Consider the following 25507-nt stretch of genomic DNA (forward strand, 5'->3'; position numbering starts at 1 on the left):
ACTAGTTTGCATTCCCACCAACAGTGGAAGAGGGTTCCCTTTTCTCCACACCCTCTCCAGCATTTATTACTTGTAGACTTTTGGATCGCAGCCATTCTGACTGGTGTGAAATGGTACCTCATAGTGGTTTTGATTTGCATTTCTCTGATAATGAGAGATGTTGAGCATCTTTTCATGTGTTTGTTAGCCATCTGTATGTCTTCTTTGGAGAAATGTCTATTTAGTTCTTTGGCCCATTTTTTGATTGGGTCATTTATTTTTCTGGAGTTGAGCTGTAGGAGTTGCTTGTATATTCTCGAGATTAGTTGTTTGTCAGTTGCTTCATTTGCTATTATCTTCTCCCATTCTGAAGGCTGTCTTTTCACCTTGCTAATAGTTTCCTTTGATGTGCAGAAGCTTTTAAGGTTAATTAGGTCCCATTTGTTTATTTTTGCTTTTATTTCCAATATTCTGGGAGGTGGGTCATAGAGGATCCTGCTGTGATGTATGTCAGAGAGTGTTTTGCCTAGGTTCTCCTCTAGGAGTTTTATAGTTTCTGGTCTTACGTTTAGATCTTTAATCCATTTTGAGTTTATTTTTGTGTATGGTGTTAGAAAGTGTTCTAGTTTCATTCTTTTACAAGTGGTTGACCAGAGTTCCCAGCACCACTTGTTAAAGAGATTGTCTTTAATCCATTGTATATTCTTGCCTCCTTTGTCGAAGATAAGGTGTCCATATGTGCGTGGATTTATCTCTGGGCTTTCTATTTTGTTCCATTGATCTATATTTCTGTCTTTGTGCCAGTACCATACTGTCTTGATAACTGTGGCTTTGTAGTAGAGCCTGAAGTCAGGTAGGTTGATTCCTCCAGTTCCATTCTTCTTTCTCAAGATCGCTTTGGCTATTCGAGGTTTTTTGTTTTTCCATACAAATTGTGAAATTATTTGTTCTAGCTCTGTGAAGAATGCTGTTGGTAGCTTGATAGGGATTGCATTGAATCTATAGATTGCTTTGGGTAGTATACTCATTTTCACTACATTGATTCTTCCAATCCATGAACATGGTATATTTCTCCATCTGTTAGTGTCCTCTTTGATTTCTTTCACTAGTGTTTTATAGTTTTCTATATATAGGTCTTTAGATTCTTTAGGTAGATATATTCCTAAGTATTTTATTCTTTCCGTTGCAATGGTGAATGGAATTGTTTCCTTAATTTCTTTTTCTGTTTGCTCATTATTAGTGTATAGGAATGCAAGGGATTTCTGTGTGTTGATTTTATATCCTGCAACTTTACTATAGTCATTGATTAGTTCTAGTAATTTTCTGGTGGAGTCTTTAGGGTTTTCTATGTAGAGGATCATGTCATCTGCAAACAGTGAGAGCTTTACTTCTTCTTTTCCAATTTGGATTCCTTTTATTTCTTTTTCTGTTCTGATTGCTGTGGCCAAAACTTCCAAAACTATGTTGAATAGTAATGGTGAAAGTGGGCACCCTTGTCTTGTTCCTGACTTTAGAGGAAATGCTTTCAATTTTTCACCATTGAGGATAATGTTTGCTGTGGGTTTGTCATATATAGCTTTTATTATGTTGAGGTATGTTCCTTCTATTCCTGCTTTCTGGAGAGTTTTGATCATAAATGGATGTTGAATTTTGTCAAAGGCTTTCTCTGCATCTATTGAGATAATCATATGGTTTTTATTTTTCAATTTGTTAATGTGGTGTATTACATTGATTGATTTGCGGATATTGAAGAATCCTTGCATCCCTGGGATAAAGCCCACTTGGTCATGGTGTATGATCTTTTTAATGTGTTGTTGGATTCTGATTGCTAGAATTTTGTTAAGGATTTTTGCATCTATGTTCATCAGTGATATTGGCCTGTAGTTTTCTTTTTTTGTGGGATCTTTGTCAGGTTTTGGTATTAGGGTGATGGTGGCCTCATAGAATGAGTTTGGAAGTTTACCATCCTCTGCAATTTTCTGGAAGAGTTTGAGCAGGATAGGTGCTAGCTCTTCTCTAAATTTTTGGTAGAATTCAGCTGTGAAGCCGTCTGGACCTGGGCTTTTGTTTGCTGGAAGATTTTTTATTACAGTTTCAATCTCCGTGCTTGTGATGGGTCTGTTATGCTTTTCTATTTCTTCCTGATCGAGTTTTGGAAAGTTGTACTTTTCTAAGAATTTGTCCATTTCTTCCTCGTTGTCCATTTTATTGGCATATAATTGTTGATAGTACTCTCTTATGATCCTTTGTATTTCTGTGTTGTCTGTTGTGATCTCTCCATTTTCATTTCTAATTTTATTGATTTGATTTTTCTCCTTTTGTTTCTTGATGAGTCTGGCTAATGGTTTGTCAATTTTATTTATCCTTTCAAAGAACCAGCTTTTGGTTTTGTTGATTTTTGCTATGGTCTCTTTTGTTTCTTTTGCATTTATTTCTGCTCTAATTTTTAAGATTTCTTTCCTTCTACGAACCCTGGGGTTCTTCCTTTCTTCCTTTTCTAGTTGCTTTAGGTGTAGAGTTAGGTTATTTATTTGACTTTTTTCTTGTTTCTTGAGGTGTGCCTGTATTGCTATGAACTTTCCCCTTAGGACTGCTTTTACCGTGTCCCACAGGTTTTGGGTTGTTGTGTTTTCATTTTCATTCGTTTCTATGCAAATTTTGATTTCTTTTTTGATTTTTTCTGTGATTTGTTGGTTATTCAGCAGCGTGTTGTTCAGCCTCCATTGAACCCGTGCCCTTTTAGGGAAAGCACGGAGTCCTACGCACTGGGCAGTCATGGAAGTCTGTACAGTGAAATTTTACATAAGTACTAACATAAGACTGAGTAAAAGCTGGTCTTTTAATTATCACCATACCCTAAGATTTCAAAATAACTAAACTCGTAAAACATTCTTCCCCAATAAAGTCTTTTGTTAGTCCAAATTCTACAAGTTTATCATGGTTTAAAAGGAAGAGTACGAGATATTTAAGTTTGTGTTAACTTTCATTTTGAAATGTTTTAAAAGGTCCAAGGAATAGTCAAACAATTATGGAGATACATCAGGCAGTCTCTGACCATAAGAATCCTGCGTGTCTTCAGAAAGCTTTTTAGACAGAACTAAAACAGAGTTTCACCATAGGCATCAAACGAGTTGAGTTCAGATTTTAACTCAACGATATGTTATCTTTTATCTGGACTGCAGCTCCCTAATTAAATCTTTCTGGCACTCTAACTCCTGGGAGACCCCAGTGATGATTCACAGTCAGTCACTGAATGTGATTTAAAATCAATAAAAGTGAAAGACCCCCTGGGTGTGCTGTCCTTTCTTTCCGTTTTTCTTTTTTGGGTTCTTTTTTCTAAATTTATTTATTTTGATTTGAGGCTAATTACGTTGCAATATTGTAGTGCTTTTTGCCATACATTGACATGAATCAGCCATGGGTGTCCATGGGTTTCCCATCCTGAATCCCCCCTCCCACCTCCCTCCCCATCCCATGCCTCAGGGTCATCCCAGTGCACCAGCCCTGAGCACCTAGTCTCATGCATCAAACCTGGACTGGTGATCTGGTTCTCATAGAATAATATACATGTTTCAATGCTCTTCTCTCAAATCATCCTACCCTCGCCTTCTCCCACGGAGTCCAAAAGACTCTTCTATATATCTGTGTCTCTTTTGCTCTCTCGCATATAGGGTCATCCTTGCCATCTTTCTAAATTCCATATATATGTGTTAGTGTACTGTATTGGTGTGTTTCTTTTTGACGTCCTTCACTCTGTATAAGAGGCTCCAGTTTCATCCACCTCCTTCGAAGTGATTCAAACGTATTCTTTGTAATGAATGAGTTACATTCCATAGTGTATATATACACCAGCTTTCTTATCCTTTAGTCAGCTGATGGACTTCTAGGTTGTTTACATGTCCTGGATATTATTAACAGTGCTGCGCTGAAATTTGGGGTACACGTGATTCTTTCAATGCTGGTGTCCTCGGTGTGCATGCCCAGCAGTGGGATTCCTGGGTCATATGGCAGTTCTATCTTCAGTTTTTTACGGAGTCTCCACACTATTCTCGGTAGTGGCTGTACTCAATTGCATTCCCACCAACAACGTGAGAGGGTTCCCTTTTCTCCACACCCTCTCCAGCATTTATTGTTTGTAGACTTTTGGGTAACAGCCATTCTGACCAGCGTGAGAGGGTACCTCAAGGTCGTCTGGATTTGCATTTCTCTGATAATGAGTGATGATGAGCATCTCTTCATGTGTTTGTTCGCCATCTGTATGTCTTCTTGGGAGAAATGTCTGTTTAGTTCGTCGGCCCGTTTTTTGAATTGGTCATTCCTTGGTCTGCAATTGAGCTGTGGGAGCAACTTTTAATTTTTTTAGATTATGTCTTTGTCAGATGCTTTGTTTGCTCTTACTTCCTCCCATTCTGAAGGCCGTATTTTCACCTTGCTTATACTTTCCTTTGTTGTGCAAAAGCTTTTGAATTTAATTTGGCCCTATTCATTTACTTGGGCTATTTTGCTATATAATTTGGTCCTGTTCATTTATATCCATTAATCTGGGAGGTGGGTCATAGAGTATCCTGCTGTGATTTATGTCAGAGAGTGTTTTGGCTATGTTTGCCTCTAGGAGTTTTATAGTTTCTGCTCTTATGTTTCGATCTTTAATCCATTTTGAAGTTATTCTCTGTATGGTGTAAGACAGTGTTCTAGTTTCATTCTTTTACAAGTGGTTGACCATTTTTCCCAGCACCTCTTCTTAAAGAGGTTGTCTTTTCTCCATTGTATATTCTTGCCTCCTTTCTCAAATATAAAGTGTCCATAGGTGCGTGGATTTATCGCTGGGCTTTCAATTTTGTTCCCTTGAACTGTATTTCTGCCTCTGTACCAGTACCATATTGTTTTGATGACGGTAGCATTGTAGTAGAGCCTGAAGTCAGGTAGGTTGTTTCCTCCAGTTCCATTCTTCTTTGGCAAGGTTGCTTTGGGCTATTCCAGGTTTTCTGTATTTCCATACAAACTGTGAAGCTATTTGTTCTAGTTCTGTGAAAAATACCATTGGTAGCTTGATAGGGATTGCATTGAATTAATAGATTGCTTTGTGTTGTGTACTCATTTTCACTATATTGATCATTCTGATCCATGAACATGGTATATTTCTCCATCTATCTGTGTGATCTTTGATTTCTTTCTTCAGTGCTTTACAGTTTTCTATGTATTGGTCTTTTCTTGGATCATGCAAACAGCAAGAGAGTTCACAAAAACATCTATTTCTGCTTTATTGACTATGACGAAGCCTTTGACTGTGTGGACCACAATAAACTGTGGAAAATACTGGAAGAGACAGGAATAACAGACCACCTGACCTGCCTCTTGAGAAACTTGTATGCAGGTGTGGAAGCAACAGTTAGAGGTGGACATGGAACAACAGCCTGGTTCCAAATAGGAAAAGGTGTATGTCAAGGCTGTATATTGTGCCCCGACTCACTTAAACTCTATGCAGTGTACAACATGAGAAACGCTGGGCTGGAAGAAGCACATGCTGGACTCAAGATTGCCAGGAGAAATATCAATAACCTCAGATATGCAGATGACACCACCCTTATGGCAGAAAGTGAAGAGGAAATAAAAGGGCTCTGGATGAAAGTGAAAGAGGAGAGAGAAAATGTTGGCTTAAAACTCAACATTCATAAAACGCAGATCATGGCATCTGGTCCCAACACTTCATGGGAAATAGATGGGGAAACAGTTGATCCAGTGTCAGGCTTTCTTTTTGGGGCTCCAAAACCACTGCAGATGGTGACTGCAGCCATGAAAGGGAAAGACGCTTACTCCTTGGAAGAAAAGCTATGACCAACCTAGACAGTGTATTAAAGGAAGAGACATTACTTTACCAACAAAGGTCCATATGTCAAAGCTAAGTTTTCCCAACAGTCATCATGTATGCATGGGAGAGTTGGACCATAAAGAAAGCTGAGCACTGAAGAACTGATGGTTTTGAACTGTGGTTTTGGGAAAGACTCTCGAGAGTCCTTTGGATTGCAAGGAAATCAATGCAGTCAATGCTAGAGGAAATCAGTCCTGAATATTCATTGGAAGGGGTAATGCTGAAACTCTAATACTTTGGCCATCTGAGACAAAGACTGACTCATGGGAAAAGACCCTGAGGCAGAGAAAGATTGAAGGCCAGAGGAGAAGGAGACGACAAAGGATGAGATGGTTGGATGGCATCACCCTCTTGATGGGCTTGAATTTTAAGCAAGCTCTGGGAGTTGGTGATGGACAGTGAAGCCTGATGTGCTGCAGACAATAGGGTCTAAGAGAGTCAGAATTGACTGAGCCATTGAACGGAACTGATTGCATTTGGGAAAGTGTTTTGAGCACAGATCCTGACATGTCTGAAAGTAGAAAAGAAAAAGAAGTTTCTTTAACATGGAAGTATGAGTAGGGTCAGCAGGAACTCTGTGTGTGTGTGTGTGTGTGTGTGTGTGTGTGTGTGTGTGTGTGATGGGGCCAGTAGTGAGATGGATGAGCAGACAGCATGATGGGGCTGTTTTACAGGAATTGTTTCTCTCTGATAGTGAGCTGATTCTCAGAATGAGCTGTTAAGGGAGACAGAAAACTTTGAATCTTAGCGCTTGCTCAAGTTTGGGCGAAATCTGAAGTTCAGAGGAGAGAAGCTTGGCTAAAGTTCAGCCAAGCCGAGTCAGCGTGTATTTTATGGATAATTGTGAGCACTTGGCCAGTCTCTGCTGTTGTTTAAGAGAGGCAAAGTCTTTCCTTAGACAATACCGTTGTTATTCAAATTGCAAGTCCATGTGCCTGACGCAGAAGGAGGCCCATCAAAACTTAACCTTAAAGTTTGGAACAGAGAAAGGTTGATTAAAGATTCATACAAGGAGATGGGTGGTTCATGCCCTAAGACCCCAAAGTTAGTAAAAGTTTTCAGTAAGTGCATGTACAATTAAATGTTAGGGAGAGTGGTGGTAAGTTCCTGCAGACTTCTTGGTGTCATATCCTTTGTGCTTAAGGTTAGGTCATGGTCAGGTAATGAGGTTCCCATAAACCTCTACTAGATGAATGTTATTTTCTGTCCTGACAAGAAAGGGCAGTCTCAAGGCACAGCTTTCACCTTGCAATGTCCCAGTGCTGGTTAAGGGGAAGCAGATCTCAGCCAGCAGCTCCTTCAGTGCCAGGTTCCCACACTCTGCCCAGCCGTCATCCCTGACGGAGACAGGCAACCAACATAATAGGTCCTCAGTGTCGGTCCTCAGGGCACCCATAGGGGGAGACCAGTTCTCACAGACTGAGACCCAAAAAGAAAACCACTGCTAGTAGGTCGCAGCGACAGGGATGCGGGAGAGGTACACTGCTCCTCAAGGCTTTGGCCAAGGCTAGTGGAGGGCCTTAGTGAGGGCTATGGAGGGCTACAACATCTAGTCCCCAGTGTATTCCCTGGGCCCTCCAGTTCGCCCACTGGCCCAAGTCTGCGTGAGCTCCAGGGCCTCCAGAATGAGCCCTGAATCTGCCTCTTATCTCAGTCTCCTCCTGATGACCGCCACACCACCCTTGACTTATTCACTTTCCCAATGGCCCCCTCATTGATAGTAAGTAACCTGTGGGCAGGGCCCACTGTGGTGCTGACCAACAGCTAAGCAGGACAACTAATGGACACTCATTGACAGTTGGCTGCTTGTGAATGGGGCCCTCGGAGGCACCAAGCAATGTTTGAGCAGCACCTGTTGCCTAGGGACAGGATGGCTTGAAATGAAGCACACCAATGTCTTCCTGTTAAGGGCTGTCCTCATCCTGCTCTGTTACACTGCAAAGAGTATAAGAATCACTGTGAATTTAAGGTTTGTCAAAGGAGTTTTCAGGGTGGGCTGGACTTCACATTCTTGTGGGCTTTGAACTATTTATACTATATGCTGAGCATGTGATCAAGTGGCAGCTGTTGGAGAGGCATAGAGATGACAGCACTGGTGACAGCTAGGCCTGGGAATATAATGAAAAGTATGATATGCAAAAGTTAACTAATTATGTGAAATCAAATCTGAGGTCGGAAATGAGTCAATCAAAAAGATTCCAGCACACTGGACCCAAAGTGTCCTTATGTAACAGAGCACAGCCCTTCGCAGGTAGCCATTGCTGTGCCTTATTACTCTGCATCCTGTTCCTAGGCAACAGGGCTTGCTCAGGCATTGGTCAGTGCCTCATTGGTCCCACCCACAAGCAACCAACTATCACTGAGCTAACTGCAAGTACTTGTCCTACTCAGCTCTTGGTCAGGCCTGCAATGGGCCCTACCTACTGATAATTGACAAGGAGGGATGACAGGGGAAATGATTTAGTCAAGACTCAGTGGTAGAGTGGTGAACTGATTTTGACTTTGAGCACTTTCCTTAAAATAATAATAATAATAATAATAATCAGGAATGTATTTCTGATAGATGGAGCAAGTTGAGTTTCCTTGCTGAATATGAGAGTTGAAGTGTCCCAACAAAATTTAGTGGAGGAGACATGTAGAAGTGTCTTTGTTCTGATGTGTACTCTGAGGGAGACTGTGTATTAAACTTTGGGCAACAGACTGAGCATTTACCAAGTCTGGGGGTCGTTAAAGCTCATGACAGGAGATCAAACACCCAACCTGTTCTTAATTACCCTTTTCCACCTTAAGTGCTTGCTCTTAAGTTCCTTAAGCCCCTCAGGAACCCCCAACAGGCAGAAGGTGGGCTAGAGATGAAGTGATTACTCTGAAAGGCTGAAGTGGGACAGAAAGGTTTGGCAGATGATTACAGAGGGATGAAGGAGGCAGGAGTGTTGAAGTGGCACATATAAGTCAAAGGATAAAGGGAACTGAAAGGAAGTTTGAAGGTCATGAGGAGAAACACCATGGCCCTGAATCACCACTGCCCAGAATCAGACCCACAGAGGTGTCATCAGTGGAGAAGTTATAACATGGCCTCCCTCAGCATCCACTAGCCCATGTTGATGGGCACAGGGGTACATAGTGATGTCTAAGCCCCCCACGATGCTATTGGCTGGGGTGGTGCCTAACTGACCAATCAGATTGAAGGGTGTGGCTCCTCATTGTCCTGAAAGGGTATAAATAGGGAGACCAGAGGCAGAGATTCTAGGTTAGGCCACTTCTTGGCATCATCCTGACTAAGGGAATCGGGAAACCACGGCAGTCAAGAAGAGTTACAAGGCGGTTTGCCTCAAGGATGAATGGACAGAAGAAGACCCTTTGTCAACGGAGGTACCGAGGCAGTGTGAAAGTAAGATGATTCCACCTAAGCTCCCCATGTTCTCCATTGACTTTGCTGCCCCAAACCTCTACCCACCCTTGCCTGGCACAAAAGCCCTCATGAGCCCACATCCCTTTTTCATGAAATCTCACTTCCAACTCCGCTTTTTTCTTTCCTAAAGTCTCATACCCTTGTCTTGTCTTCCAAGACACGAAATATGACCATGAGGGTCAGAAGACCTGTTCAAGGAACGTTGAGAAAGAAAATCCGACCATATGCCACTCAGTCGAAGAAGGTGAAGACAACCAGAAAACCCAACTGTTTTCTCCGATCCTGTGCACGTAAGAAACTGAATCAAAGCCGTAAAAGTTACCAAAATATGAGGCAGCATCAAAGAAGGAGGCAGAGTCAAAAGAGAAGATAAGCTCAGCCGCCCCAGAATAAGAGACCCTGGAGAAGTACAAGCTGGGCAGCCAGTAACTGACTCGAAAAGGTCAGACAGTGTAGAACTGTGCCTCCAGAGGTCTGCTTTCGTAGAAATGGACAACCAAGGAAAGACTATCACACTAACTTAGTAAACTGATGGCTGCAATTACAATAAACATCAAATGGGGAAAAGATATTTGCGTGTGTGTGAATTTTCTGATGGAAGGGAGGGAAAGAAGAGAAGAGGTGGGCACTGGAGATGGGAGGGATATGGGGTCCCGAGAGGTTGGGGAACAGACCCTCGGGTCCCCAGTTAGCCAGAGAGTAGTGGTCTGGATTGGGTCAGGAGTCTGCACTGAAGATGGATAACCCTGATTAACATTTGATTTCAAGGGCAAGGAGTAGTGGTATGGTGTTACAGCCTTTGTTTGGGGTGTGGAATGACATTAGGGTCTAGATTGCCAGACCCAGAAAGGAAGAGGTTGTCACATAGGGGTGGTGAATGTGAAAGTCCCCCCGAGAAAGGTAGGCAGGAATCACCTCCTGGCCACCTACCTCATAAAAGGGATTGTTGCATCACTCACCTATGCTGTCGGCTAAAGGTGCTCAGAAGGCACGAAGTGCTGATACACCTAAAACCCACAAATAGCACTCCCAGGGAGTACAATAATGTTTGGAGGGAACAAATCAAATAATGACTAGGACACCTTTTTGCTAAGAAAATTTTGGGAGCAATGTATTCCCAAAGGAAGAGCAGTGATGGTGGCCCAATCCCAGTGCACGTTACAAACAGGATCACCACTCACAGAGAATTTTTCTTTCCCCCCGGGGGGCAATATGCAGGTTGTGGAAGCATGGTTCCCTGAACAGCGATTGAACCCGTGCCCTTCTAGGGAAAGCTCGGCGTCCTAAACACTGGACAGTCATGGAAGTCTGTACAGTGAATTTTTACATAAGTACTAACATAAGACTGAGTAAAAGCTGGTCTTTTAATTATCACCATACCCTAAGATTTCAAAATAACTACACTCGTAAAACATTCTTCCCCAATACAGTCTTTTGTTAGTCCAAATTCTACAAGTTTATCATGGTTTAAAAGGAAGTGAACGAGATATTTAAGTTGGTGTTCACTTTCATTTTGAAATGTTTTAAAAGGTCCAAGGAATAGTCAAATAATTATGGAGATACATAAGGCATTCTCTGTCCATAAGAATCCTGCGTGTCCTCTGAAAGGTTTTTAGACAGAACTAAAACATAGAGTTTCACCATAGGCATCAAACGAGTTGAGTTCATATTTTAACTCAACGATATGTTATCTTTTATCTGGACTGCAGCTCCCTAATTAAATCTTTCTGGCACTCTAACTCCTGGGAGACCCCAGTGATGATTCACAGTCAGTCACTGAATGTGATTTGAAATCAATAAAATTGAAAGACCCCCTGGGTATGCTGTTCTTTCTTTCCGGTTTTCTTTTTTGGAGTTATTTTTTCTAAATTCATTTATTTTGATTTGAGGCTAATTAAGTTGCAATATTGTAGTGGTTTTTGCCATACATTGACATGAATCAGCCATGGGTGTCCATGGGATCCCCATCCTGAGTCCCCCCTCCCATTTCCCTCCCCATCCCATGCCTCAGTGCCATCCCAGTGCACCAGCCCTGAGCACCTAGTCTCATGCATCAAACCTAGACTGGTGATCTGGTTCACCTAGAATAATATACATGTTTCAATGCTCTTCTCTCAAATCATCCTACCCTCGCCTTCTCCCACGGAGTCCAAAAGACTCTTCTATACATCTGTGTCTCTTTTGCTCTCTCGCATATAGGGTCATCATTGCCATCTTTCTAAATTCCATATATATGTGTTTGTGTACTGTATTGGCGTGTTTCTTTCTGACGTCCTTCACTCTGTATAATAGGCTCCCGTTTCATCCACCTCTTTCGAACTGATTCAAACGTATTCTTTGTAATGGATGAGGTACATTCCATTGTGTATATGTACACCAGCTTTCTTATCCTTTAGTCAGCTGATGGACTTCTAGGTTGCTTCCGTGTCCTGGCTATTATTCACAGTGCTGCGATGAACATTGGGGTACCCGTGACTCTTTCAATTCTGGTGTCCTCTGTGTGCATGCCCAGCAGTGGGATTCCTGGGTCATATGGCAGTTCTATTTTCAGTTTTTTAAGGAGTCTCCACACTATTCTCCGTAGTGACTGTACTCGATTGCATTCCCACCAACAAAGTGAGAGGGTTCCCTTTTTTCCACACCCTCTCCAGCATTTATTGTTTGTAGACTTTTGGGTAACAGCCATTCTGACCAGCGTGAAAGGGTACCTCAAGGTCGTCTGGATTTGCATTTCTCTGATAATAAGTGATGTTGAGCATCTCTTCATGTGTTTGTTAGCCATCTGTATGACTTCTTTGGAGAAATGTCTGTTTAGTTCATCGGCCCGTTTTTTGAATTGGTCATTTCTTGGTCTGCAATTGAGCTGTGGGAGCAGCTTTTATATTTTTGAGATTATTTCTTCGTCAGCTGCTTTGTTTGCTCTTACTTCCTCCCATTCTGAAGGCTGTCTTTTCACCTTGCTTATACTTTCCTTTGTTGTGCAAAAGCTTTTGAATTTAATTTGGCCCTATTCATTTACTTGTGCTATTTTGCTATACAATTTGGTCCTGTTCATTTATTTCCATTACTCTGAGAGGTGGGTCATAGAGTATCCTGCTGTGATTTATGTCAGAGTGTGTTTTGCCTATGTTTGCCTCTAGGAGTTTTATAGTTTCTGGTCTTAAGTTTCGATCTTGAATCCATTTTGAATTTATTTTGTGTATGGTGTTAGACAGTGTTCTAGTTTCATTCTTTTACTAGTGGTTGACCATTTTTCCCAGCACCTCTTCTTAAAGAGGTTGTCTTTTCTCCATTGTCTATTCTTGCCTCCTTTGTCAAATATAAGGTGTCCATAGGCGCGCGGATTTATCTCCGGGCTTTCTATTTTGTTCCCTTGATCTGTATTTCTGCCTCTGTGCCAGTATCATACTGTTTTTTTTTTTGTTTTTTGTTTTTTTTTTTTTTTCAGTTGTCTTAGTACCATTTATTAAAGGACCCATCCCTTCCCTATGGACTTAATATGTTTGTTGTTCAGTCACTTAAGTTGTGTCTGAGTCTTTGTGACCTCGTGGACTGCAATTCACCAGGCTTCCCTGTCCTTCACTATTTCCCTAATTTTGCTCAAACTCATGTCCATTGAGTCGGTAATGCCATCTGATCATCTCATCCTCTATTGTCCCCTTGTCCTCTTGCCTTCAATCTTTCCCAGCATGAGACTTTTTGCTAATGAGTCAGTTCTTCGCATCAGGTGGCCAAAGTATCGCAGCTTCAACTTCAGCATCATTCCTTGCAATGAATATTCAGTGTTCATTTCCTTTAGAATTGACTGGTTTGATCTCCTTGCTGTCCAAGGGAGTCTCAAGAATCTTCTCCATCTCCACAACTTGAAAGCATCCATTCTTCAGTGCTCAGTATTCTTTATGGTCCAACTCTCAGATCCATACATAGCTACTGGAAAAACCATAGCTTTAACTATATGAATCTTTGTTGGCAAGTTATGTCTCTGCTTTTTAATTCATTGTCTAGGTTTGTCATAACTTTTCTTCCAAGGAGCAGCATCTTTTAATTTCATGGCTGCAGTCACTGTCTGTAGTGATTTTAGAGCCCAAGAAAAGAAAATCTGTCACTGTTTCCACTTTTTCTCCTCTATTTGCCATGAAGTGATGGGACCAGATGCCATGATCTTAGTTTTTTGAATGTTGAGTTTTAAGCCAGCCTTTTGACTCTCCCCTTTCACCTTCATCATGAGGCTCTTTAGTTCCTCTTCACTTTCTGCCATTAGAGTGGTTTCATCTGCACATCTAAGGTTGTTGGTATGTCTCCTGACAATCTTGATTCCAGCTTGTGATTCATCCAGCCTGGCTTTTTGCATGATGTATGCTGCATATAAGTTAAATAAGCAGGGTGACAATATACAGCCTTGACATAATTCTTCCCCAATTTGGAACCAGTTTGTTATTCCATGTTCAGTTTTAACTGTTGCTTCTTGACCTGCATAGAGGTTTCTCAGGAGGCAGGTAAGGTGAACTGGTATTCCCATCTCTTGAAGAATTTTCCAGTTTGCTGTGAGCCACACAGTCAAAGGTTTAGTGTAGTCAATGAAGCAGAAGTAGATGTTTTTCTGTAATTCCTTTGCTTTTTCTATGAGCCAGTTTATACTGTTTTGATGACTGTAGCTTTGTAATAGAGCCTGAAGTCAGGTAGGTTGATTCCTCCAGTTCCATTCTTCTTTGGCAAGGTTGCTTTGGGCTATTCCAGGTTTTCTGTATTTCCATACAAACTGTGAAGCTATTTGTTCTAGTTCTGTGAAAAATACCATTGGTAGCTTGATAGGGATTGCATTGAATCTATAGATTGCTTTGTGCTGTGTACTCATTTTCACTATATTGATCATTCTGATCCATGAACATGGTATATTTCTCCATCTATCTGTGTGATCTTTGATTTCTTTCATCAGTGCTTTACAGTTTTCTATGTATTGGTCTTTTCTTGGATCATCCAAACAGCAAGAGAGTTCAGAAAAAACATCTATTTCTGCTTTATTGACTATGCCGAAGCCTTTTACTGTGTGGACCACAATAAACTGTGGAAAATTCTGGAAGAGACGGGAATACCAGACCACCTGACCTGCCTCTTGAGAAACTTGTATGCATTTCAGGAAGAAACAGTTAGAGGTGGACATGGAACAACAGCCTGGTTCCAAATAGGAAAAGGAGTATGTCAAGGCCGTATATTGTGCCCCGACTCATTTATCTTCTATGCAGTGTACAACATGAGAAACGCTGGGCTGGAAGAAGCACACGCTGGACTCAAGATTGCCGGGAGAAATATCAATAACCTCAGATATGCAGATGACACCACCCTTATGGCAGAACGTGAAGAGGAACTAAAAAGGCTCTGCATGAAAGTGAAAGAGGAGAGTGAAAAAGTTGGCTTAAAACTCAACATTCAGAAAACGCAGATCATGGCATCTGGTCCCATCACTTCATGGGACATAGACGGGGAAACAGTGGAACCAGTGTCAGGCTTTCTTCTTTGGGCTCCAAAACCACTGCAGATGGTGACTGCTGCCATGAAAGGGAAAGACGCTTACTCCTTGGAAGAAAACTATGATCCACCTAGACAGTGTATTAAAAGGAAGAGACATTACTTTACCGACAAAGGTCCATATGTCAAAGCTAAGTTTTCCCAACAGTCATCAGGTATGCATGGGAGAGTTGGACCATAAAGAAAGCTGAGCACTGAAGAACTGATGGTTTTGAACTGTGGTGTTGGGGAAGACTCTCGAGAGTCCCTTGGATTGCAAGGAAATCAATGCAGTCAACGCTAGAGGAAATCAGTCCTGAATATTCATTGGAAGGACTAATGCTGAAGCTCCAATACTTTGGCCATCTGAGGCAAAGACTGGCTCATTGGAAAAGACCCTGATGCAGGGAAAGATTGAAGGCCAGAGGAGAAGGGGACGTCAAAGGATGAGATGGTTGGATGGCATCACCATCTTGATGGGCTTGAATTTTAAGCAAGCTCTGGGAGTTGGTGATGGACAGTGAAGCCTGATGTGCTGCACACAATAGGGTCTCAGAGAGTCAGAATTGACTGAGCCATTGAACGGAACTGATTGCAATTGGGAAAGTATTTTGAGCACAGATCCTGACATGTCTGAAGTAGAACAGAAAAAGAAGTTTGTTTAACATGGAAATATGAGAAGGGTCAGCAGGAACTCTGTGTGTGTGTGTGTGTGTGTGTGTGTGTGTGTGTGTGTGTGTGTGTGATGGGGCAGGTAGGAGGATGGATGAGCAGACAGCATGATGGGGCTGTTTTACAGCAATTGTTTCTCTCTGATAGTGAGCTGATTCTCAGAATGAGCTCTTAAGGGAGACAGAAAACTTTGAATCTTAGCGCTTGCTCAAGTTTGGGCGAAAGCTGAAGTTCAGAGGAGAGAAGCTTGGCTAAAGTTTAGCCAAGCCGAGTCATCGTGTATTTTATGGATAATTGTGAGCAGTTGGCCAGTCTCTGCCGTTGTTTAAGAGAGGCAAAGTCTGTCCTTAGACAATACCGTTGTTCTTCAAATTGCAAGTCCATGTGCCTGACGCAGAAGGAGGCCCATCAAAACTTAACCTTAAAGTTTGGAACAGAGAAAGTTGATTAAAGATTCATACAAGGAGATGGGTGGTTCATGCCCTAAGACCCCAAAGTTAGTAAAAGTTTTCAGTAAGTGCATGTACAATTAAATGTTAGGGAGAGTGGTGGTAAGTTGCTGCAGACTTCTTGGTGTCATACCCTTTGTGCTTAAGGTTAGGTCATGGTCAGGTAATGAGGTTCCTATAAACCTGTACTAGATGAATGTTATTCTCTGTCCTCACAAGAAAGGGCAGTCTCAAGGCACAGCTTTCACCCTGCAATGTCCCAGTGCTGGTTAAGGGGAAGCAGATCTCAGCCAGCAGCTCCTTCAGTGCCAGGTTCCCACACTCTGCCCAGCCGTCATCCCTGACGGAGACAGGCATCCAACATAATAGGTCCTCAGTTTCCGTCCTCAGGGCATCCATATGGGGAGACCAGTTCTCACAGTCTGAGACCCAGATAGAAAACCACTGCTAGTAGGTCGCAGCGACAGGGATGCGGGAGAGGTACACTGCTCCTCAAGGCTTTGGCCAAGGCTAGTGGAGGGCCTTAGTGAGGGCTATGGAGGGCTACAACATCTAGTCCCCAGTGTATTCCCTGGGCGCTCCAGCTCACCCACTGGCCCAAATCTGCGTGAGCTCCAGGGCCTCCAGAATGAGGCCTGAATCTGCCTCTTATCTCAGTCTCCTCCTGATGACCGCCACACCACCCTTGACTTAATCACTTTCCCTATGGCCCCCTCATTGATAGTAAGTAACCTGTGGGCAGGGCCCACTGTGGTGCTGACCAACAGCTAAGCAGGACAACTAATGGTCACTCATTGACAGTTGGCTGCTTGTGAATGGGGCCCTCTGAGGCACCAAGCAATGTTTGAACAGCACCTGTTGCCTAGGGACAGGATGGCTTGAAATGAAGCACACCAATGGCTTCCTGTTAAGGGCTGTGCTCATCCTGCTCTGTTACACTGCAAAGAGTAGAAGAATCACTGTGAATTTAAGGTTTGTCAAAGGAGTTTTCAGGGTGGGCTGGACTTCACAATCTTGTGGGCTTTGAACTATTTATACTATATGCTGAGCATGTGATCAAGTGGCAGCTGTTGGAGAGGCATAGAGATGACAGCACTGGTGACAGCTAGGCCTGGGAATATAATGAAAAGTATGATATGCAAAAGTCAACTAATTATGTGACATCAAATCTGAGGTCGGAAATGAGTCAATCAAAAAGATTCCAGCACACTGGACCCAAAGTGTCCTTATGTAACAGAGCACAGCCCTTCGCAGGTAGCCATTGCTGTGCCTTATTACTCTGCATCCTGTTACTAGGCAACAGGGCTTGCTCTTCCATTGGTCAGTGCCTCATGGACCCCACCCACAAGCAACCAACTATCACTGAGCTACCTGCAGGTACTTGTCCTGCTCAGCTCTTGGTCAGGCCTGCAATGGGCCCTACCTACTGATAACTGACAAGGAGGGATGACTGGGGAAATGATTTAGTCAAGACTCAGTGGAAGTGTGGTGAACTGATTTTGACTTTGAGCACTTTCCTTAAAAAAAAAAAATAATAATAATAATCAGGAATGTATTTCTGATAGATGGAGCAAGTTGAGTTTCCTTGCTGAATATGAGAGTTGAAGTGTCCCAACAAAATTTAGTGGAGGAGACATGTAGAAGTGTCTTTGTTCTGATGTGTACTCTGAGGGAGACTGTGTATTAAACTTTGGGCAACAGACTGAGCATTCACCAAGTCTGGGGGTCGTTAAAGCTCATGACAGGAGATCAAACACCCAACCTGTTCTTAATTACCCTTTTCCACCTTAAGTGCTTGCTCTTAAGTTCCTTAAGCCCCTCAGGAACCCCCAACAGGCAGAAGGTGGGCTAGAGATGAAGTGATTACTCTGAAAGGCTGAAGTGGGACAGAAAGGGTTTGGCAGATGTTTTCAGAGGGACGAAGGAGGCAGGAGTGTTGAAGTGGCACATATAAGTCAAAGGATAAAGGGAACTGAAAGGAAGTTTGAAGGTCATGAGGAGAAACACCATGGCCCTGAATCACCACTGCCCAGAATCAGACACACAGAGGTGTCATCAGTGGAGAAGTTATAAAATGGCCTCCCTCAGCATCCACTAGCCCATGTTGATGGGCACAGTGGTACATTGTGATGTCTAAGCCCCCCAAGATGCTATTGGCTGGGGTGGTGCCTAACTGACCAATCAGATTGAAGGGTGTGGCTCCTCATTGTCCTGAAAGGGTATAAATAGGGAGACCAGAGGCAGAGATTCTAGGTTAGGCCACTTCTTGGCATCATCCTGACTAAGGGAATCAGGAACCCACGGCAGTCAAGAAGAGTTACAAGGCGGTTTGCCTCAAGGATGAATGGACAAAAGAAGACCCTTTGTCAACGGAGGTACCGAGGCAGTGTGAAAGTAAGATGATTCCAACTAAGCTCCCCATGTTCTCCATTGACTTGGCTGCCCCAAACCTCTACCCACCCTTGCCTGGCACAAAAGCCCTCATGAGCCCACATCCCTTTTTCATGAAATCTCCCTTCCAACTCCGCTTTTTTCTTTCCTAAAGTCTCATACCCTTGTCTTGTCTTTCCAGGCACGAACTATGACCATGAGGGTCAGAAGACCTCTTCAAGGAACCTTGAGAAAGAAAATCCGACCATATGCCACTCAGTCGAAGAAGGTGAAGACAACCAGAAAACCCAACTGTTTTCTCCGTTCCTGTGCACGTAAGAAACTGAATCAAAGCCGTAAAAGGTACCAAAATATGAGGCGGGATCAAAGAAGGAGGCAGAATCCAAAGAGAAGATAAGCTCAGCCGCCCCAGAATAAGAGACCCTGGAGAAGTACAAGCTGGGCAGCCAGTAACTGACTCGAAAAGGTCAGACAGTGTAGAACTGTGCCTCCAGAGGTCTGCTTTCGTAGAAATGGCCAACCAAGGAAAGACTCTCACACTAACATAGTAAACTGATGGCTGCAATTACAATAAACATCAAATGGGGAAAAGATATTTGCGTGTGTGTGAATTTTCTGATGGAAGGGAGGGAAAGAAGAGAAGAGGTGGGCACTGGAGATGGGAGGGATATGGGGTCCCGAGAGGTTGGGGAACAGACCCTCGGGTCCCCAGTTAGCCAGAGAGTAGTGGTCTGGATTGGGTCAGGAGTCTGCACTGAAGATGGATAACCCTGATTAACATTTGATTTCAAGGGCAAGGAGTAGTGGTATGGTGTTACAGCCTTTGTTTGGGGTGTGGAATGACATTAGGGTCTAGATTGCCAGACCCAGAAAGGAAGAGGTTGTCACATAGGGGTGGTGAATATGAAAGTCCCCCTGAGAAAGGTAGGCAGGAATCACCTCCTGGCCACCTACCTCATAAAAGGGATTGTTGCATCACTCACCTATGCTGTCGGCTAAAGGTGCTCAGAAGGCACGAAGTGCTGATACACCTAAAACCCACAAATAGCACTCCCAGGGAGTACAATAATGTTTGGAGGGAACAAATCAAATAATGACTAGGACACCTTTTTGCTAAGAAAATTTTGGGAGCAATGTATTCCCAAAGGAAGAGCAGTGATGGTGGCCCAATCCCAGTGCACGTTACAAACAGGATCACCACTCACAGAGAATTTTTCTTTCCCCCCGGGGGGCAATATGCAGGTTGTGGAAGCATGGTTCCCTGAACAGCGATTGAACCCGTGCCCTTCTAGGGAAAGCACAGAGTCCTAACCACTGGACAGTCGTGGAAGTCTGTACAGTGAATTTTTACATAAGAACTAACAAAAGACTGAGTAAAAGCTGGTCTTTTAATGATCACCATACCCTAGGATTTCAAAATAACTACACTCCTAAAACATTCTTCCCCAATAAAGTCTTTTGTTAGTCCAAATTCTACAAATTTATCATGGTTTAAAGAAAGAGTACGAGATATTTAATTTGGTGTTAAATTTCATTTTGAAATGTTTCAAAAGGGCCAAGGAATAGTCAAACAATTATGGAGGTACATAAGGCAGTCTCTGACCATAAGAATCCTGCGTGTCTTCAGAAAGCTTTTTAGAAACAACTAAAACACAGAGTTTCACCATAGGCATCAAACGAGTTGAGTTCAGATTTTAACTCAACGATATGTTATCTTTTATCTGGACTGCAGCTCCCTAATTACATCTTTCTGGCACTCTAACTCCTGGGAGACCCCAGTGATGATTCACAGTCAGTCACTGAATGTGATTTAAAATCAATAAAAGTGAAAGACCCCCTGGGTGTGCTGTCCTTTCTTTCCGTTTTTTTCTTTTTTTGAGTTCTTTTTTTCTAAATTCATTTATTTTGATTTGAGGCTAATTACGTTGCAATATTGTAGTGGTTTTTGCCATACATTGACATGAATCAGCCTTGGGTGTCCATGAGTTCCCCATCCTGAATCCCCCCTCCCACCTCCCTCCCCATCCCATGCCTCAGGGTCATCCCAGTGCACCAGCCCTGAGCACCTAGTCTCATGCATCAAACCTGGACTGGTGATCTGGTTCACATAGAATAATATACATGTTTCAATGCTCTTCTCTCAAATCATCCTACCCTCCCCTTCTCCCACGGAGTCCAAAAGACTCTTCTATACATCTGTGTCTCTTTTGCTCTCTCGCATATAGGGTCATCATTGCCATCTTTCTAAATTCCATATATATGTGTTTGTGTACTGTATTGGCGTGTTTCTTTCTGACGTCCTTCACTCAGTATAATAGGCTCCCGTTTCATCCACCTCTTTCGAACTGATTCAAACGTATTCTTTGTAATGGATGAGGTACATTCCATTGTGTATATGTACACCAGCTTTCTTATCCTTTAGTCAGCTGATGGACTTCTAGGTTGCTTCCGTGTCCTGGCTATTATTAACAGTGCTGCGATGAACATTGGGGTACCCGTGACTCTTTCAATTCTGGTGTCCTCTGTGTGCATGCCCAGCAGTGGGATTCCTGGGTCATATGGCAGTTCTATTTTCAGTTTTTTAAGGAGTCTCCACACTATTCTCCGTAGTGGCTGTACTCGATTTCATTCCCACCGACAAAGTGAGAGGGTTCCCTTTTCTCCACACCCTCTCCAGCATTTATTGTTTGTAGACTTTTGGGTAACAGCCATTCTGACCAGCGTGAAAGGGTACCTCAAGGTCGTCTGGATTTGCATTTCTCTGATAATGAGTGATGTTGAGCATCTCTTCATGTGTTTGTTAGCCATCTGTATGACTTCTTTGGAGAAATGTCTGTTTAGTTCATCAGCCCGTTTTTTGAATTGGTCATTTCTTGGTCTGCAATTGAGCTGTGGGAGCAGCTTTTATATTTTTGAGATTATTTCTTTGTCAGCTGCTTTGTTTGCTCTTACTTCCTCCCATTCTGAAGGCTGTCTTTTCACCTTGCTTATACTTTCCTTTGTTGTGCAAAAGCTTTTGAATTTAATTTGGCCCTATTCATTTACTTGTGCTATTTTGCTATACAATTTGGTCCTGTTCATTTATTTCCATTACTCTGAGAGGTGGGTCATAGAGTATCCTGCTGTGATTTATGTCAGAGTGTGTTTTGCCTATGTTTGCCTCTAGGAGTTTTATAGTTTCTGGTCTTAAGTTTCGATCTTTAATCCATTTTGAATTTATTTTGTGTATGGAGTTAGACAGTGTTCTAGTTTCATTCTTTTACTAGTGGTTGACCATTTTTCCCAGCACCTCTTCTTAAAGAGGTTGTCTTTTCTCCATTGTCTATTCTTGCCTCCTTTGTCAAATATAAGGTGTCCATAGGCACGTGGATTTATCTCTGGGCTTTCTATTTTGTTCCCTTGATCTGTATTTCTGCCTCTGTGCCAGTATCATACTGGTTCTTTTTTGTTTTTTTTTTTTTTGTTGTTGTTTTTTTTTTTTTTTTCAGTTGTCCTAGTACCATTTATTAAAGGACCCATCCCTTCCCTATGGACTTAATATGTTTGTTGTTCAGTCACTTAAGTTGTGTCTGAGTCTTTGTGACCTCGTGGACTGCAATTCACCAGGCTTCCCTGTCCTTCACTATTTCCCTAATTTTGCTCAAACTCATGTCCATTGAGTCGGTAATGCCATCTGATCATCTCATCCTCTATTGTCCCCTTGTCCTCTTGCCTTCAATCTTTCCCAGCATGAGACTTTTTGCTAATGAGTCAGTTCTTCGCATCAGGTGGCCAAAGTATCGCAGCTTCAACTTCAGCATCATTCCTTCCAATGAATATTCAGTGTTCATTTCCTTTAGAATTGACTGGTTTGATCTCCTTGCTGTCCAAGGGAGTCTCAAGAATCTTCTCCATCTCCACAACTTGAAAGCATCCATTCTTCAGTGCTCAGTATTCTTTATGGTCCAACTCTCAGATCCATACATAGCTACTGGAAAAACCATAGCTTTAACTATATGAATCTTTGTTGGCAAGTGATGTCTCTGCTTTTTAATTCATTGTCTAGGTTTGTCATAACTTTTCTTCCAAGGAGCAGCATCTTTTAATTTCATGGCTGCAGTCACTGTCTGTAGTGATTTTAGAGCCCAAGAAAAGAAAATCTGTCACTGTTTCCACTTTTTCTCCTCTATTTGCCATGAAGTGATGGGACCAGATGCCATGATCTTAGTTTTTTGAATGTTGAGTTTTAAGCCAGCCTTTTGACTCTCCCCTTTCACCTTCATCATGAGGCTCTTTAGTTCCTCTTCACTTTCTGCCATTAGAGTGGTTTCATCTGCACATCTAAGGTTGTTGGTATGTCTCCTGACAATCTTGATTCCAGCTTGTGATTCATCCAGCCTGGCTTTTTGCATGATGTATGCTGCATATAAGTTAAATAAGCAGGGTGACAATATACAGCCTTGACATAATTCTTCCCCAATTTGGAACCAGTTTGTTATTCCATGTTCAGTTTTAACTGTTGCTTCTTGACCTGCATAGAGGTTTCTCAGGAGGCAGGTAAGGTGAACTGGTATTCCCATCTCTTGAAGAATTTTCCAGTTTGCTGTGAGCCACACAGTCAAAGGTTTAGTGTAGTCAATGAAGCAGAAGTAGATGTTTTTCTGTAATTCCTTTGCTTTTTCTATGAGCCAGTTTATACTGTTTTGATGACTGTAGCTTTGTAATAGAGCCTGAAGTCAGGTAGGTTGATTCCTCCAGTTCCATTCTTCTTTGGCAAGGTTGCTTTGGGCTATTCCAGGTTTTCTGTATTTCCATTCAAACTGTGAAGCTATTTGTTCTAGTTCTGTGAAAAATACCATTGGTAGCTTGATAGGGATTGCATTGAATCTATAGATTGCTTTGTGCTGTGTACTCATTTTCACTATATTGATCATTCTGATCCATGAACATGGTATATTTCTCCATCTATCTGTGTGATCTTTGATTTCCTTCATCAGTGCTTTACAGTTTTCTATGTATTGGTCTTTTCTTGGATCATCCAAACAGCAAGAGAGTTCAGAAAAAACATCTATTTCTGCTTTATTGACTATGCCGAAGCCTTTTACTGTGTGGACCACAATAAACTGTGGAAAATTCTGGAAGAGACGGGAATACCAGACCACCTGACCTGCCTCTTGAGAAACTTGTATGCATTTCAGGAAGAAACAGTTAGAGGTGGACATGGAACAACAGCCTGGTTCCAAATAGGAAAAGGAGTATGTCAAGGCCGTATATTGTGCCCCGACTCATTTATCTTCTATGCAGTGTACAACATGAGAAACGCTGGGCTGGAAGAAGCACACGCTGGACTCAAGATTGCCGGGAGAAATATCAATAACCTCAGATATGCAGATGACACCACCCTTATGGCAGGAAGTGAAGAGGAACTAAAAAGGCTCTGCATGAAAGTGAAAGAGGAGAGTGAAAAAGTTGGCTTAAAACTCAACATTCAGAAAACGCAGATCATGGCATCTGGTCCCATCACTTCATGGGACATAGACGGGGAAACAGTGGAACCAGTGTCAGGCTTTCTTCTTTGGGCTCCAAAACCACTGCAGATGGTGACTGCTGCCATGAAAGGGAAAGACGCTTAGTCCTTGGAAGAAAACTATGATCCACCTAGACAGTGTATTAAAAGGAAGAGACATTACTTTACCGACAAAGGTCCATATGTCAAAGCTAAGTTTTCCCAACAGTCATCAGGTATGCATGGGAGAGTTGGACCATAAAGAAAGCTGAGCACTGAAGAACTGATGGTTTTGAACTGTGGTGTTGGGGAAGACTCTCGAGAGTCCCTTGGATTGCAAGGAAATCAATGCAGTCAATGCTAGAGGAAATCAGTCCTGAATATTCATTGAAAGGACTAATGCTGAAGCTCCAATACTTTGGCCATCTGAGGCAAAGACTGGCTCATTGGAAAAGACCCTGATGCAGGGAAAGATTGAAGGCCAGAGGAGAAGGGGACGTCAAAGGATGAGATGGTTGGATGGCATCACCATCTTGATGGGCTTGAATTTTAAGCAAGCTCTGGGAGTTGGTGATGGACAGTGAAGCCTGATGTGCTGCACACAATAGGGTCTCAGAGAGTCAGAATTGACTGAGCCATTGAACGGAACTGATTGCAATTGGGAAAGTATTTTGAGCACAGATCCTGACATGTCTGAAGTAGAACAGAAAAAGAAGTTTGTTTACCATGGAAGTATGAGTAGGGTCAGCAGGAACTCTGTGTGTGTGTGTGTGTGTGTGTGTGTGTGTGTGTGTGTGTGTGTGATGGGGCAGGTAGGAGGATGGATGAGCAGACAGCATGATGGGGCTGTTTTACAGCAATTGTTTCTCTCTGATAGTGAGCTGATTCTCAGAATGAGCTCTTAAGGGAGACAGAAAACTTTGAATCTTAGCGCTTGCTCAAGTTTGGGCGAAAGCTGAAGTTCAGAGGAGAGAAGCTTGGCTAAAGTTTAGCCAAGCCGAGTCATCGTGTATTTTATGGATAATTGTGAGCAGTTGGCCAGTCTCTGCCGTTGTTTAAGAGAGGCAAAGTCTGTCCTTAGACAATACCGTTGTTCTTCAAATTGCAAGTCCATGTGCCTGACGCAGAAGGAGGCCCATCAAAACTTAACCTTAAAGTTTGGAACAGAGAAAGTTGATTAAAGATTCATACAAGGAGATGGGTGGTTCATGCCCTAAGACCCCAAAGTTAGTAAAAGTTTTCAGTAAGTGCATGTACAATTAAATGTTAGGGAGAGTGGTGGTAAGTTGCTGCAGACTTCTTGGTGTCATACCCTTTGTGCTTAAGGTTAGGTCATGGTCAGGTAATGAGGTTCCTATAAACCTGTACTAGATGAATGTTATTCTCTGTCCTGACAAGAAAGGGCAGACTCAAGGCACAGCTTTCACCCTGCAATGTCCCAGTGCTGGTTAAGGGGAAGCAGATCTCAGCCAGCAGCTCCTTCAGTGCCAGGTTCCCACACTCTGCCCAGCCGTCATCCCTGACGGAGACAGGCATCCAACATAATAGGTCCTCAGTTTCCGTCCTCAGGGCATCCATATGGGGAGACCAGTTCTCACAGTCTGAGACCCAGATAGAAAACCACTGCTAGTAGGTCGCAGCGACAGGGATGCGGGAGAGGTACACTGCTCCTCAAGGCTTTGGCCAAGGCTAGTGGAGGGCCTTAGTGAGGGCTATGGAGGGCTACAACATCTAGTCCCCAGTGT

Source organism: Bubalus kerabau, chromosome X, assembly GCF_029407905.1.
Source record: "Bubalus kerabau isolate K-KA32 ecotype Philippines breed swamp buffalo chromosome X, PCC_UOA_SB_1v2, whole genome shotgun sequence".
Lineage (NCBI taxonomy): Eukaryota > Metazoa > Chordata > Mammalia > Artiodactyla > Bovidae > Bubalus > Bubalus kerabau.